This window comes from Cavia porcellus, unplaced genomic scaffold, assembly GCF_034190915.1.
Source record: "Cavia porcellus strain 051 isolate PalLab524CR breed Dunkin Hartley unplaced genomic scaffold, mCavPor4.1 scaffold_22, whole genome shotgun sequence".
NCBI lineage: Eukaryota > Metazoa > Chordata > Mammalia > Rodentia > Caviidae > Cavia > Cavia porcellus.
The window spans coordinates 52,082,513-52,099,898 of NW_026947505.1; positions in this window are offsets into that span (position 1 = coordinate 52,082,513).

Consider the following 17,386-nt stretch of genomic DNA (forward strand, 5'->3'; position numbering starts at 1 on the left):
CTGGAATTATGGTTACTGCATGTTTTAAAAGAACAGGGCTGCATTTCTGGGTGGCTTCAGCAGTTTACATTTCCATCAAAAATATGAGTGATTTCATTTATCTACATCTTCACTAGAATTGATGCCACTAGTTTTTTTTTTTTATTGTAGAAACTCTGATGAATATGTAGTTTTATCATATGCAATTTTGATTTCCAATTTCCTAAAATGTAACAGGACAAACTTCTTTTCATGAGCTCTATTACCTATATATCTTCTTTGGTAAAATGTTTCTTCATGTCTTTTTCCATGTCTACTTTGATTGCTTCTTTCTTCTTCTCTTTTTTGAATTTTACAAATGTATTAATTTCAAATTTCATGTATTTTCTATATTTAGGAATTAAATGATTTTTAAAATATCAACCTACTATCTTGTGACCTTGCTATAATTGCTTATTGTATACAGTGTGTGTGTGTGTGTGTGTATGTGTGTGTGTGTGTGTGTGTGTGTGTGTGTGTGTGTGTGTGTGTTGTGTATTCTTTGTGATTGTCTACAGATAAAAGTATAAGGGCAGGGGATTTACCTCAGTGGCACAGGTGCCTGCTTTGCAAGTGTGAGGTTCTGAGTTCGATTTCTGGTAAGAAAGAAAAAAAGGCATGATATCTGCAAAGAGAATTATACTTCTTCCTTTTTAATAAACATGCATCTTATCATCCACGATACTGGGTTAGTCTTTCAGTGTTGTTGCAAAATATCTGAGAAAAAAATAAAGGAAGAAAGTTTTACTTTGATTCAGAGTTTCAGAGGCTTGATCTATGGTTAGCTGGCCCAACACTCTTAGGTCTCTGACAAGTTGAAGCAGAAACATCATGTTCAAGGACATTCCAAAGGAAAGTGCTCACCTCATGATGGATAGGAAGGGAGAGTAGTTAGGGACAAACTATGCCCTTCAAAACTGTTCCCAGTGACCTGCTTTCTAAAGCTGGTCCCTACTTCCTCCAACTAGTCTCCACTTTCTAGAGTCTCCTCCTCCTGCCTACAGTACCATCAATTGGGACCAACCTTTCAACACATGGGTTTTGGGAGAACATTTAAAATCCAAACCGTAATGGTTAGAGTATTCAGGACTTCTAATGTGGTGTTGGTTAGAAGTGGTGTTAGGGCATCTTTGCCATGACAATCTCAGGGAGAAAGTATTCAGGTTTTCATCATTAAGAATAATAGCTACAAAGCTTTGTGGATACTTTATATCAAGTGAGAAACTTAATTTCTTAATGTTCCTTTTTTTAATATCATAAATAGATATTGGATTTTACTATATAATTTTTCTGCTTCACTTGATGATTTTGACCCTTTAATTCTCTGATATGGTAAATAATATTAACTGAATTTTAAATGTTAACCATTCTTACATACTTGAAATAACTACTACCTGATCATACTATATAATTCACATTGCTGAATTTGATTAGCTGCGGTCTTCAGTAGGATTCTGCACCTTTTTTCATGAGAGGTACTGGTTGGTAGTTTTCCTTTGCTACAGTATCTTCTTTCATTGTTATGTTAGAGCTATGCTGGTCTTATAAAATGATTCAGGCAATATTCCCTCTGGTCTTATTTTCTGAAAATGAATTTAGAAAATTGGTATCATTTATTCTAAATTTTTGGTAAATTTCCCAGGGAAACTGTGTGGGTCTAGTGCTGTATATTTTAGTAGATGATTTAATTACCGATTCAATAGTTTTTTCATCTAAGAATACCTTGATTTCATGTTCATGCTTTGCTATAGTCTGTGTGTATGTAATCCTTCAAAATTCAGATACTGAAACCCAACTTCCAAAGTGATGGTAATCAAAGGGAGTGGGTTTTGGGAGGTGATTAGTTCATGACAGCTTAATGATCTCATAGATAGTATTAATGCCTGTAAAAGATGTTTATGGGAGTTTATTAACTTCTTTGCCCCTTCTGCCTTGTGAAGATATACAAGGAGCTATCATCTGTGAGAAACAAGTGCTCAACCGGCACCAAATTTACTAATGCTTTGATCTTTGATTTCTCTGTGGAAAATAAATTCTCTTTGTAAACTACTCAGACTAAGATATCTTATTATAGAAGCTCAAATAGACTAAACCATCCCTGCAGGACAGTTTGAAAAATACAAAATTTACATTGATGCATCTTTCTTTAAGCATTTAAACATATTGTGTCATATCCCTTTAGCCTTTGTACAGCAAGTTAACTGATTTTCAGTCCCCAAAGTGGACTCCCTCTACATGGAGGGTAGCTAAGATCATCACTCTGAAAACCATTACGAATGAGAATATGAACACTTCAAGTTTCTGCATTTTAGAGTGATTTTTACTACTTGTCTGAGTCTGTAAAACACTTACACAGCAGTTAGATAAAATAGGCTTATTAGTTACAGATAGGTAGCTAGAGACCACAGAAGACAGAAACAGGATTTACGGAAGCTCTTTCGCTGAGGCTGAGGAAAGCTTCTTAGGACAGATGGAGTTTTGTCTATACATGCTTCATTTGTATGCCAGCAGAAAGTCCCCAAAAGGTTCCACTTTGTATTTTATAACCTGGGAAAAATGGGAATTTCTGGGTTGAAGTGTTGCAATGCATCCTACTCTAGAAGGAACAGGAATGAGTTCTAGGCTGTCAGGTAGTTACTTCCCTTCGATTGTGGGGTGTTGCAATTCTAAACTTATTCTGAGAACTGTGATCAAGAAAAGGAAATTAAAGGTGGTCTGGTCATGGCCATTCAAAGATTTTGCTGTAGTTTTCATAATCTCACTTGAGATATTTGCTGACATTAAAGCTGTTTTTTTCCTGGAAGAAAAAAGATTGTTTTTCTATGTGTATTTTCAAGATTTGTTTCATCTTTAGTATTCAAAAGTTTAAGTGTAATTTGCTCTTGAAATTGATTTTCTGCATTTATCCTATTACCATATAGTGTATGCTCAGATTTTCGAATGTTTAGTTTTGTGTCTGAACATTTCAGAAGTTTTCAGGAATTATTTCTTCCAATTCATTTTCAGTTCACCTTTTTTCTCTTGTTGTTTGAAGTCTCTAGAGACACAAACATTAGATCTTTTACTAAAATCCCATATGTGCCTGAGACTTAGCCCCTATCTTAGTTTACTTTTCAGTCTGTTGCTCAGTTTGGATAATTAGTATTGTTTTAATTTCTAATTCGTCAATTTTTTAATCAACACTCCCCAAAGCATGTCTCCTTTACTTTTGATTCCAGTTACTGTATTTTTAAATTTTAACATTTACATTTGATTCTTATTTATATTAAATTTTTAGTTCCTTTATATAATTTTCGAAGATATCCAGTTTTTCATTTTTCAAGTGTTTATAATTCTTCATTAAGCTAACTTTATAATGGTTGCTAAAAGCTCTTGTGAGATAATCCTAGTGTCTGTGACATCATGAGATTGATGTCTGTTGTCTTTATTTACTCAGTTTGAGATCTTCCTGATTATTGTTATGAAAATTAAATTTTTTGAAATCTGAACTTTGGATAATCATGCTAGAGGAGTACCTGTCTTTTTAAAAAATAATGCCTACATGACAGAAGAGGGGGTTCTACTTAGTTATTTGCAGACGGAAGTAGAAGTACCTCCTTACTTCCAGGTGGGGATGGGAAATTTGAACTACGTAGTTTTCACTGACATCATGGCAGAAGTTTGTTGTTAGTATGTGCAACAGTGAAACCCTTGACTTTCCATAATCTCTGACACCTTCCCAGCAAGAATGAAAGGATGCTGGTTGGGAATGCAAGTTCTGCTTCTCTGTTAGCCTTCCCAGATATACCTAAGACAGGAAACTTCACAAGTTTTGAACTTGGAGAGATGAACACGTACACTTTCCTTGCATATAGGAAGAGAAGGGTGCAGTGTTCTCTGTGGCATTTAGCTGGCATAGCTACTTAGTGTTTAAAAGATTTCTTTGTCACTAAGCTGCCTCTTTGTTGGTCTATGAAAGACAAAAAGCAGGCTTTTTGAGGAATTTTTGAGCTGTTCTTTTCTAGAAAACTATGTTTGGGATATCTGGGGCAAAAGAAAACCCAGGAAATTCACCATCTTGTCATTCTTAAGGTTCTGATATTCTTGGCTCCACCTTCCAGAATATTCTTGCTTGTCTTGAATATATGTCCAAAGTTTCTACTTATACTTAGTGGGAGAAGATGGAAAACACATTTAGTATAAATTCCACGGAACAGAAGTCTCCATTAATTTTGAATCTGTAAAAAGCTCTGGCACTTAGGAATTAGAATATGATTCATATGGGCAAAGAGCTTGTCATCTTGATGAGAGACTACTTTATAAATGTGTTATTCATAGAAATTTATAGCAAATCTATAAAAACTCAAGAATATTCAAGATAAAAGGTAGTATTTCATTAAATTGTAAGCTTTTGGTAATATGTAAGGATCTTAGGAATAGCAGCCCCTGGGTTGTCTGAGGCATGGAGAAACATTTTTGGTAAATGTTTTTTAGATATGAACTATTTGCTATAAAAAGTATAAAATTATACCTATAATATAGAGAGATTTATAAATAACATTTACAAAAACTGATATAAAGAAGCTTTTAGATTTTTATTTTTCCATCAGTGCATTATGTTTTAATCAGTGCATGTGTTCAGCCCTCCAATTTGCAGTTCATATCTAGGAAAAAACCCCTTCATGTTCCTTATTGTCCATTCCTAACTAATTTTGTATTTTCTCATCTCAAGACAAGAAAATGAGTAATGATTGGATTTCCTTCAACACTTAATCTTTCCATTTAGAATTTTATTGTTCAAACCCAGGGCACTTCTACTGGCTATCTACTGAAGATAGCTGCAATCACTTCGTGCTGCAATCACTTCACATGTAACGTGCAATCTGTTTCGTGGTTCGCTGCACCACTGTCTTCTATGCATTACCAGTGAGGACAGATGAGGATCCTGACTAGTGTGAGAAAATCCTGGGCTACATGGTGAGCTCAAGGCCAGCCTGAACTACCTAGTAACAAGCTCCACTTGAGCCTGAGTCTCCCACAAAGAGATCTCTCTCTGTGGACGGGTACAGAATTCTTGTGGGGTATATACCTTGTTAATCTTCTATTCTGCTACCTTTTTTTTATATCTCACATAAGACTTTACACAGTTAGAACTTATCATTGGCATATTACACTTGTAACTTTGACTGAATGTAAAGGTTGAAGAGAAGAATCCTACCTTTCTTGGAATTTGACTAAAATAGAGAATAAAACTTTAAAGGTTAAATTACAATGCCTAGAGGCATTCATTCTATGAAATTTAAATATTCTAGTTTCCATAGGCAATACCATCACTACGGTGAGGTGAATATTTTAGACTGTCTTAGTGCATATAAGCCATTTTTATTTGAACTTAAAGTTCAGCAAAGCTTTCTTCTGATTAGGATTTGACTTCCTTTGTAAATCTTTCTTGAGGGAAGATTCTGCAGTGATTTTTCTCATTTTAATTTAACAAATTGGCTTTCTGGTTCTATGCTTTGATCTCACAAAAACTTGGTTAGTATATACCATCCCTGAGGCAATATTGCTTAGAATGCTGACAGTCACTTGCTTTCAAGACTGTCATCCTGAAACTCCCTTCCTAAGTCAGTAAATTCACCAAGGATGCAACAGCCAACCAGTTCATCCTCTCAGAATCAGCATGCTGGTGTGTTTGTAGCAATCACAATCTCTTTGGGCATGTCCAAAAATCCTGTCCATTTAACTCTGATACTAATTTCTACACAGATCAGTTGAGTTTGGATACTCTAACTTTAGCTCCCAAATATGCAATCCTCCAGTGGGATGTTTCTAGGAATATGTAATCAATGCACACATGCCCAAAATAATTCCAACTTTAACAACTTTGTGACACACTAACATTGACAGTGGAGAGGAGGCATCACAGGACTCTGCTGAGAAACTCACCTTCCTTTTCCTAGGGAAACCATAGCTTTTTGGCTCTGGCCTATAAGTCTTGAGATGTGTCTCTGTCATTAACTAATGCTATTATCTTGTGGAGATTACCTGTTAGGTCTCATTTTTCTCACTTGAAAAATAAAGAGATAGGAGTACATGGTTGTACAAAGCTTCTATTCCTATGAACTTTGTTAAACAAATAGGCAGGAAAAGAAATCAGAAACGCCTCATTTATGTTACTCAGGGATTATTACTAACATTGACATAACTTTGGATATAAAGAAGCAGTTGTGCTACAGAAGGATAAATTTGAGTCATCGTAGGAAAATGGATGCACCTTAACACCATAATGTTAAGTTATAGAAATTAAACACATAAGCTGAAACATTGCATGATTTCTCTTATATGAGAAACCTAAAATAAAAGATACACAACATAAACTAGAGAGATAGATCTTTTTCAAGTGAGATGGAGATCAAGGGATAGAGAGAAGGGTGAAGGAGGGGAGGAGAAGGATGAAAACAACTGAGATGTATTTTGTACCTGTACCAACTTTCCCCAAGGAGTGTAATCATTGTATAATGCAAACATACCAATAAAAATAACAAAGAAGAAAAAAATAGTTTGTATACTTCTTTATTCTTTGAATTCTTCCTCCCATATTAAATGTATAAGTTTCTGATGCTGCGAGTGCTTTGATTTTTTGATTCAAGATTGGAGATCCTGTGCTAGGCTTTCTGTGGAGTCTGCCAGCAGTTTTATCAGTTATTTCTTCAAAGGGACCTGCAGTTCTTGGAAGATTTGCGACTATAATTCCTTTTATCAGTATAGTCCACCTGTTATTACAAAATACCCAGATTAGATGAGTTATAGAGAAATAAAATATATTTCTTACAGTCTTAGAGGCTAAAAAGTCCAAGATGAAGACTTTGGCATGCTGTGTCTTGTGAGGGCTTTGTCACTGCATTTTCCCATGGTGAAAAAGACTAAAAGGACTTAATTTATGAAAGGACAAGACAGTGATGGAAAACCTTTTAGAAACTTTAATTGTACAAACAGCCTATGTGGCATCCATGCCATAGGTAATCCACCATTGGTGCTGGACCTTTTATAAGGCCCTAATTCCTTCCAGAGTGGAGCCCTCTTGCCTAATCTAAAAGTTCCACATTTTAATACTGCTGCATAATGGATTAAATTTTAACAGTTTTTTTTTTTATGGGACACAAATATTTACACCTTCAATCTCTCTGTGTATCCAAACCGTGCTACAGAAAGAAAACGATTCTGTGGACCAATTAGCAAGAGCCTCATATTCTCATTAATTTCTAAACCCTTAAACATGAATGGCTCCAATTAGGAGGGAACAGTTATATGCCTAAGTGAATCATCTTCTTATTTAGGCATGAAAGAAAATAACTGTCATAACTTCAGTATAATCATATCATAATTAATAGCTATTAAGCTATTATCAATCTAATTTTTCATTTCATAAAAATGTATATGAAAAAGCAAAGAGAAACATCTGTCTCACGTATGTTCATATTATATTATTTTTGAAAAGTGAGAAAAGAATTTAATGAAAGAATTTTCTTTGGAAAAAGCATTACATTTTACAGTATGATTTCCAAACATACAAATTCAAATCTGCTAAGTGTTAGTGAACAAAGTAACATAAATCTAAAGAAATATTGCAAAATAATTCATGAATCATCCTGCTTTTCACTTCTCATAAGACATTTTGCTTCAAGTGATGCAATCTCTGTTGATTTGAAACAAATTTTAGCACAACACTGGACAAATTTTAAAATATTAAACGATATTTCAAGAGACATAAGAAAAAAGAGATGAATTTTACCTATAGTTAAGGAATAGAAATTGATTAGAAAGATAATTCTTTATCAATATAAGATTACCGTGCTCACATCTGAATTTCAGAGAAGCACAGGCCTTCAAGAGTGGATGAATGGAACCTTAAAGGTGAGCAACTAAATTTGTTCTACTCCACCATCTTTTTGAGAGAAAGCATAAGGCAGCATTGCTAACAGTTCTGATTATTGAAATGGCTATTTGTAACAAGTTGAATGAAAGCAGAGTTTCTTTACCATTTTTTTTATTGAAGCAGTATGTCATTAACACTACCAGTTTCATCAATAAAAATATTTCTAACATATGTTACATGAATGACAAACCTGTTTGTCAAGCACATATTTTAAAAGTCGACAAAATACTTTTAGTAGCTGCCTCTGGTTTGTGGCTTTTCCATGAAATCTTAGCTGACCACCCAATATATAACCACCTCGATGGTACAGATAAAAGCCAAATAATAAATACATACAAATCATAGTGTCTTAAACTGAAATTTTTAAAATAAATTGTAAACAGTATAAATTTCTACTCCTGAATATTTCAGTGTTCTCTTTTACAATGTAAATTCATTTGGTTACACAGATCAAACAAAATTAAATAAAATTAGTAAATCCTTTACAACATGTCACACCCATTCCATATTTACATTTTTACAATTGTTTTTCTCCAAATTCCCTTGGAGCCAATTTTTCAAAATTGATTCAATCCATGATCACATTCTGTACTTGGTTTTTATGTATATGAAGTATTTTTCAATACTTAATAATATTTCTATATTTCCATTATCCTCTGTATTTTCTTGGAGGTGTTTGCCATTTATCTTTTAGAATGTCTTTTTACTCTAACTTGAGGGCATAATTAACAAATAAAATTACATATTTTTAAGTGGTAAATATGACTATTTTCTTACTCATAGTTATTGTGAAATGATTATTATAAATTCAAAATCTATTATCTTATTGATATCTATTATTGATATCTGAGAACACGTGTTTGTTTTGTGAAAATAAAATTACTTCATCAGCAAATTTCATGTATACATTACAGTCTTATTAACTATTTCACCGCACTGTACATTAGATCTCCAAAGTTTATTCATTTTATAACTAAGTACATACATTTTCACTGGCATCTTCTCATACCTCTGATGCTGGCAAACACCATTTTACTCTGTTTCTGTAGGTCTGATATACTTAGATTGTAAGTGAGAACATACAGTATTTGTCTCTGTCTTGGCTTCTTTTCCTTAACTAATGTCTTCCAGTTTCAATCGAGGTTGTCTGAAAGGCAAGATTTCCTTCTTTGTAAACGGCTGAATAATATTGTTTTGTATATGAATGAAGTATGTGTGTGTGTATCATTGCTGAACAACAGGGATATATTCTGAGAAATGCATTCTTAGGCAGTTTCATCAATTATCATGGAGTACACTTGCACACATTAAAATGTCAGCAGCAGTACTAAGCAAGATGATCTTATGGGACTGCGAACATATGTCAGGTCTGTCATCAACCTAGACCAGTGGTAGAGGACCTATGACATGCATGCCGCATTGGGCCATTTGTGTCATTGAAAGCTCTAGAAGATTTACCATCGACTTAGATGTTGTATGGCACATGTGTATGGCACACTCACACTATTAATTTTTCTTGCTGTTTACCCATGTATCCATTAGAAGACACTCAGGATGTCTCTGTAATTCGCAACTGTGAATAATGCTGCATTGGACATTTGAGTATAAGTAAATATTTCTTTAAGATGCTGATGTTTTTTCAGAGAGATATCTTAACTTTTGGATTTATGTGATTGTTTAACTTATAATGCCATTTAGTATGCTATTTATTCTATACTTGTTTAGGTTCAAATGAAACATTTTAACAAAAATACACTTTTGAGTATCATCATGGACCCCTGGGTTTGAAAAAGATTTTTTATATTTTACTCTCTCCAGTATGTTGCTCACATTGTTTTAATTTGGCGTGTTTCTAAGTCCCTTTGAAATTACTTTATTAATTTTTAAAAAATTCTTTTCTTTTGTAACAGAAAAGTTATTGCAGACTCACCTTGTACTATTTCTTTAGACAAACCATTAGTCAATTCTCTAGAGAACCTAGTTCCTTTAAGTGAAAATTAAGGTTAGATCAAAATTAAAGTGCAAAGAATTCATAGCATGCTGAATTCAGAGACACTATTAATTCCAAACTATTTCAGGGGACACAGCTCAAAAGATGTTTTCTAAAATGCATAGGTTGATTGAGATATTTCTAATTAAGTATTTGCATTTTAATATTTCTATTTAACTATTTGTATCTATCCAGCATTATCTTTTTTCTACTGTGCAGAATGCTTTCAATAACATTAATGTAATTATTCTTTCATCTAAAATTTATTTAAAAAAATATCAACATTCTAGTAACTTTTTAAAGTCCAAACATTTAATTTTATTCTTAAGATGAATTATTTTACTAAATAATTGAGTAAAACCTGAGTAGTCAAAGTACTACATTCTAATGCTACTTGATTTAAATGTTACTAAATGAGATAGGATAAAGATACAATGATTAAATTGATTGAATTATTGTATTTGATTTTACTTTGGGCTTCAGAATATAACAAATTCATACATAGAAGAGAATAGATTTTAACTGCTACAAATATATCCTTGGTGAGGATACTCATATACGAAGATTTCCATTGGGATCATATTTGCCTACTTATTTGAGAACATAAAATATAACTTCTAAATTTTAAAAAAAATTTTTTTCTCAGATTTGAGTTTTCTCAAACTCATACTGAGTTTCTAGTTCACAGTTACAAATGAATTTTATAAGCATAAATTTTATTAAGAATACCAATTCTCTTGCTTTCCTATATTTTGTCATATCAGATATAGCATATTCTCATAAGCCTATTCAACTTTTAAGGTTAGCCTTTTAATTTTGAAGATATTATGTTTCTATTTACTTGTAAAATAAATAGATCATATGTTTGTATTCTTTACTCCATTTTCTCCAGTCTTGTAAAACTATAGTACAAGGTTGTAGCCAGGATATTAACACTGACACAGCTGAGATGCAGAACATTTTATCAACACAGAGATCTATCGAACTGTTACTTTAGTCATCAACTGTTCTCATTCTGCCTTCTCCTTAATACATGCCCACCACTTATCTTTTCTCTATTTCTAAAATTTTTTCACTTCTGAAATTATATAAAGGAAACCACACAGTATGTCACTGAAAATAATTCCTATTTTCATTCAGAAAATATCTCCAGAGATGCATCCAGTTTATTGTGTGTACTAATTGTTTGAGTCTTTCTTTGCTATCGAGTATTCTACTGTTTAATCAATTATCCATTAAAACTTAGCTGTGTTGTTTCCAGTATGAGACTGTTAAAAATAGCTGGTATGACAATCATGTACAGAATTTTGTATGAAAACCAGTCATTTTTAACTACAAATGTGCAGAAAGGCAATGCTGGATACTGTTACATGTTGGTTTTTAAGTTACTGTGAAACTGTTCTAAAGTGGCTGTTTCATTCTAACCTCCCACCAGCAACATATATTTATGGTATACTATACCATCAAATTATACTATACTATCATATGTTACATGGTACCATTATATGGTATAGTATACCATAAATATAATGATCTAGAATCTATGTGTATTTACCAGCATTTTGCGTTACTTTTTAATTTTAGAATTTCTCACAGCTGGGTAATGATTCTGATTATGGTTTTAATTAGCCTTTCTTTAATAACTAATGATGCTACGTAGCTTTTCATATTCTTATCATGTTTTAACTCTTTAGTAAAATGTCTCATGTATTTTGCCCACTTTCTGACTGATGGAGTTTTCTTTTGCTTTACTATTGAGATTAAGGTTTTATTTTATACATTGTAAATTCTAGGCCATTGTAGTATCTGTTTGGCAATATTTTCTCATATTCTATCATGTCTTTTTATCCTCTTTCAAATGGTTTTTTCCAGCTTTTAATTGACTTTTTAATTTCCTGGGTATGTCTTTGAATCTGTTTCATGCATTATGATTCCTTTCTATATTGTTCATAAAAGCCTTCCATCATTTTCCTATGCTCCTCTTTTTTTTTTACCTATGTCTTCTTTAGATATTCTCAGCAATTCTTTCATATTTGTGACTCCTTTTACCTGAAACATTAGTTCTGATCTGATTACTTTTACAGTCTCTTGAAGTTGTTTCTTTGTATAAGTTGCTATCCTCTCAGAGAGTTCATGTGTGTGACTTCCATTTTCTTCCATGACTATATCTTTCAGACGTGTTTTGTGTGGGCTGGAGGTCTGAGATTGACTTTTGATCCTTTATCTTGACCTTCTTCTGGGTTCCTCCCAACAAGCTGGTTGTGGAGTCACAGGCACTTCTCACATTGAATGCACCTCCATGGTATAGGAGAATGGGACAGGCACCTAGATTTCTCTGACCCTAGTTTTACAGGGAGGTACCAGGGAATGGAATGGGGAAGGCTTCTATAGACCTGTGCAGCTACACTGGGACTTCCCTTGATGCCCAAAGGTGCCTGGTGGTGGGACTGTTTCTTCTCTCAGCCTGCATTTCTACACTGGATTTCTGCAATGGCAGCAGGCACACAAGGGAGTATTTGTTTGATTCATTCAGTGAGTGATGGCTGCCTGAAAGAAACAAAGGTCTCCAATGGTGGCCTCTAGGTGCACAGGGCTTACCCGGAAGCATGTACCTGCTCACATTGGTTTCCCACAAGAATGAAGCCTTCCAGCATTGCTAGCAGGCAGGCAGAGTTGAATCTCAACATGGATCTAGTTTTATATTCAGCATGTGTAAAGTCAGTTTTTTAAGCACCATTTATTAAAAATTGTGTTTCTTTGGCTCTTTGGTCAAAAATAAGACAGCTGAGTGTGTTTAAGAGTGTGCCTGCATCTTCCATTCTGTTCCACTGATCCTTAGTCCTGTTTTTTTTTTAAATTCTGTTTTGTTTTTATTTTTTTTTTGCCAATACTATGCTGATTTTATCATAGTAGATTTGTAGTATAACTTCAGATCAGGTATTGTGATGCTCCCTGACTTACTTTTGTTGCCCAGAATTGCTTTTGCTATTCTAGTTCTCTTCTGGTTCCAAATTAACTTTAGGAATATTTTCTCTAAGTCTATGATAGATGCTAATGGCATTTTGATTGTGGTTGCTTTATATCTGTGTCTTGGTAATACCCAATGCCCAAAATTAAATAGGGAAAAGTTTATTTAGTTTACAGTTTGTGGAGATTTCAGTCCATACTTAGCTGACTCCAAGGCACAGTGGCACATGGCAGAGTGCAGTAGTTCATGGTGGCAGAAAACAGCAAAATCAACAATAACAAAAGGGAGGAGTGTGGAAGAAGACTCTTTCTGTCCCTTGTATTGTACGTAGGCCACTCATGCTAGGGTGAGCATAGCACTCACTCCTATAATCCTAGCACTGAACCATGAAACAATAACAAATTCTGGAAGTCTGTCCCATGACTGTATGAGACTTTGAGAGGATAACCAGACAAAAATCATAACAATTTGTGAAGCAGTTTAAAGAGCAGAACCATTTTCAATAGGTTGATTTTTCCTGTTCAAGATTAAGGGATATCTTTCCATTTTACGATATGCTCTTAAATCTCGCTCTTTTTTTTTTTTTAACACACTGTAATTTTCACTGTAAGGATCTCTTACATCCTTTGTTAAACTGAGTCCTGTTTTGTTTTTTTAGATACTATTGTAAGGGGTGTGATTTCCCTAATTTCTTTCTCTGTGAGGTTATTTGTGCAAAAGATATTTAAGGAAACTAATTCATTATTTGTGGGGATTAAAAGGAGAGAAATTTTGACTTACAATTATGAGAGAATTGACTTGCCACTACTAGAATTCTCACATAAGAGTTGGTGTTACTATTATATGTATATGTATTTTCTACTATCATTGTTTTAAAAAATTGATTCACACATGAAATGCCTGTGTATGGAAAATGCTTGTAAGGCTAGGCTAAATTCACTTCCTTCAGAGACAGTCATTATGCTTCACTTGTCACAGATTTTTTAAAAATATTCTTTTTAGTAGATGGGTGCAATCAAAAGTATTATGACATATGACAAAATGTTAAAAATAAACTTCTTTTCATTTTAATTGGACATCTCAATAGAACTTTTAAATCTGTGCCTGATTTAAATCTATTCCCTATGTCACCTTCATTATTACCTATAAGCAGAGTTGCAAGTTGGATTTCAACAAGGTAATACTTTCTCAGCTGAAATTGCCCTCACCAGTATGAAGAAATGGAACTTGAAAGCTGTGCTTCCAATTATTCCAAGTGTGAGGTCTACTTCCTCATAGTCTGCAAGATCTGCAGAAGCCAAGTTATATGGAAGGGTGAGCTTGAAAAGGAGAAAAGAAATTATTACAATACTGTAAGTAATTTAATTTTCAAAAAATTTCTACTCTAGTTAGTAATGCATTTTAAATATCAAATAAGTTGACTATTAAGCTATAATGTACAATATGAAAGTGTTCATATAAATACTGATTTCCAGTGAATTTAAATACTTAAGCATTGCCATACTGAAGTTACAATCATCTTTTTATTATTTGAAAGACACTAATGGGTAATTCAAAATAGTATATCATAAATTTAAAACTATGGGGCTGGGGATTTAGCTCAGCGGCATAAGCGCCTGCCTTGCAAGCAGGCAGTCGTGAGTTCGATCCCTGGTACCGATAAAAAGGAAAAAGACAAAAAAAAATTAAAACTATGTTTAGATCTGTTTTTAATTAATTGACTTTATATCATATTGATCATTGGAAATTTGTGCCAATGCATAATACATCTTGATTTTTTCCCCTCATTCTCCTCTCTCATCCCTTGAACCCTTGCACTTCTCCTTATTTACAAAAACTTTGTTTCTATTTTTTCTTTCTTTTGTTTCCTTTTTCTAGTTCCCCTTTCCACTTTAACATTTTTTCCTGTTTCATAATATCTATTATAATTTTGATCCTTATTTACAGTATCAATTTCTCACACCAGAGAAACCATTCGATAGCTGAATGTATGCATCTGATTTTTTCATTTAAGAATATGGCCTCAAGGGCATCCATTTGGTTAGAAATGTCTCAAATTTATCCTTCTTTATGACTGAGTAGAGCTCCATCATATTAAACACACACATCTTCTTTATGCATTCATTGGTTGGTGGCCATCTGGGCTATTTCCAAGTTTAGCTATTACAAACTTTGGGCTTCTATAAACAAGGATGTGCACATATCACTGTGGTAAAATGCTTTTAATTCTTTCAGGAAGATATCAAGAAGGGGAAAACGGAGTCAAATGGAACCTCTAGCTTTAGATCTCTGTATGAACATACACTTCTTATGTAAAAAAGCCCTTTCAAGCCCTGCTTGCAACCCCCTTTCCTTATTTCTTGTTATATGAGCTTTCTCCTCTCTTCCCTCCAGCCTATCACTGCTAGAGATTTCCTTTCCCCTCATCATCAATTCATAGAACGTCTCAGATAGGTCCAGGAATGTGTCTTTCACATCTGGAATGAAAGCAAACACCGAAAAGCTCATCAAGCCTTTATTGTTGTTCCTGCTTCGCATGTCTGCTCCATCTTCCTTCACTGTACACGGGTAGATGGTCCCTGTCCCAAACTCCCATCTTTCTCTGGTGTTATGACTCTTCATCAGAGCTGCCTTGATAAGGTCTGAATGTGAATAATAATAAGTGATTCTCTTGATATAGTCCAATTTATCCTTGATAAGTAACCTTTGACTATTAAGTTTAGTGAGACACGTAATGAGCCACTGTTCCACAGTCTTGTTTATATAGTTATTAAATTTGGCAGTTTTTCCCATCCTCATGTTTAACTTCATGGAAGAAATGTTTCCAGCAGAGAATATAGATGAGTGTTGAGGATCAGAATTCTTGATCAGTCCTATCAACTACTCAATACTAAGAGAACATCAGGTATGAGTAATTTAAAGCCCCAACCAGGAAAACGTCTAATGAAAAACCACTAAGATTTAAAAGCCCTACTCAATAGAAGTAAGGTTAGCTGCATAATAGAGTGTAGGACTTTCAGATGATATTTATAATCAAAATAAAAATGTGCATATGTGCAAATTACTAATAGGGTCTGAGGAATCCAAATTTAGATACTAAATAATAGTGGTGCTACTTGTCAATAAAAATAATGCAAGTTTTGTGTCAATAAACTAAAATACCCCAATGTATCAGAATATGATTATTTACTTTGTGAAAAAATCTTGTGGAGAAAACAACATAAAGATTTGTAAATATAATATCCACTTACTTCAAAGAGAGCTGTTTTTATCTAGCAAGAGGAATTGCTTCCAATTAGAGCTACGACCAGAAACTTTTGGCTTTTTAAGTGTTTATATTTCTATGTAATAGGAAACAGGAAAAAAAAGGCTCAACTATGAAAAATCAATTATTAATTCCTGGAGTTGCCAAGAAATCAGCTCTGCAGCTATAGGGACAGGGTAAGCTCAATACTGGATAGGTTATACTCATGCTAAATTGTCTAAGAGGTTGACTATTTCATTTTGTTTTAACTGAAAATCTCAAAGACATACATCAGTTTCCAAGGAAAATGAGGCAAAAGTAGAAAAAGCTTGTGAACATTTATGATTTTACCTTAAAATCTCCTTAACTATTGAAACTGAGTCTCTCATAATGATGAGGGCATAGCTATTTGGCTGTCCTTGTCAAAAATACCATCGTTTTGCCTTACCATCGGTTAAAATGAGGTTTTAAAATCCTACCATGGGAGTAAGAATCTATCAGAAACAATATTCATTACATGCCTTGCTCAATAATTTTTTGCTTGGTGACCCCCACAGGCCCTGAGGAAAGCCACACTGCCCTCGGACTTTGGACTTTGTTCCCACACTGTGTGGCTTCCTTTGTGACCCTGCTGGCCTGGAGGAACTCTGTGCCAATGGCCGCTGCCCTTGGCAACCATCCTCATGTCCTAGACCAGGTACTTGATCTTTGGCTCCCACTTCTCTAAGAACCTTGAACTGCCGTGGGTTAACTGTGCTGAGTTGAAGAGAGACTCAGTGACCTCTCACCTAAACAGAAGACCTAAGCAGGCTCCAATCACTATGCTCTTGTGCTTCTCCTGGCTTTCATCCTACAACTTTAAAAACCAATTGAGTGTTTTTTTTTTTTTTTTTTTTTTTTTTTTTTTTTTTTTTGTCTTTTTCATTTTTATCGGTACCGGGGATCGAACTCACGACCGCCTGCTTGCAAGGCAGGTGCTTATGCCGCTGAGCTAAACCCCCAGCCCAAAACCAATTGAGTTTTAACACAACTATTTGCCGTCTCACTGTTTAAATGTTCACTTTGTATGTTTTGATCCTGTGACCTGAATAACCATTTCAAAGATGATAGTGTGTAATCTATTAGCTGGTAATATCTTGTTGTTGTTGTTGTTTTTTTTTTTTTTTTTTTTTTTTTGTAGTTCTGTATTACTTGTACCCTTACACTGTTTTGTTTTGTTCTGTTTTTTTTCTCTTTTTCCTTTTAAATAAA